This window comes from Calidris pugnax, unplaced genomic scaffold, assembly GCF_001431845.1.
Source record: "Calidris pugnax isolate Ruff unplaced genomic scaffold, ASM143184v1 scaffold660, whole genome shotgun sequence".
NCBI classification, from domain to species: Eukaryota; Metazoa; Chordata; class Aves; order Charadriiformes; family Scolopacidae; genus Calidris; species Calidris pugnax.
This window is the reverse complement of record NW_015091358.1, coordinates 39,785-40,166: the sequence shown is the minus strand read 5'-3', so window position 1 is coordinate 40,166 and position 382 is coordinate 39,785.

Below are 382 nucleotides of genomic sequence, written 5' to 3'. Positions count from 1 at the left end.
AAAAAATATTTCCTACTTAGGGTTTTTTCTTTTTACATTTTATTTCTTACATTTTTTTTTATTTTAAAATTTTCTTTCTTTATTTCTTACTTTTTTTTTTACTTTCCTATCTCAAGCTTTTTTATTTCTCATTTTTTAAAAAACTAATTTCTTTGGGCTTTTTATTTTATTTCTTCACTAAAGCTTTAGTTCTTTGGGTATTTTTAAAATTGGATTTCTTACTATTTGTAAATTTTAGTTTTACTTTTTGTTTTTAATTTATTAATTTATTTTTTGTTTTAATTCATGATTTTTAAAATTTTTGTTCTTGGGGTTTTTCTTTTGTGTTTTTTTTTTGTGTGTGTGTGTCCTTTTTTCTTCCCAATTTTGTTCTCACTTTTTG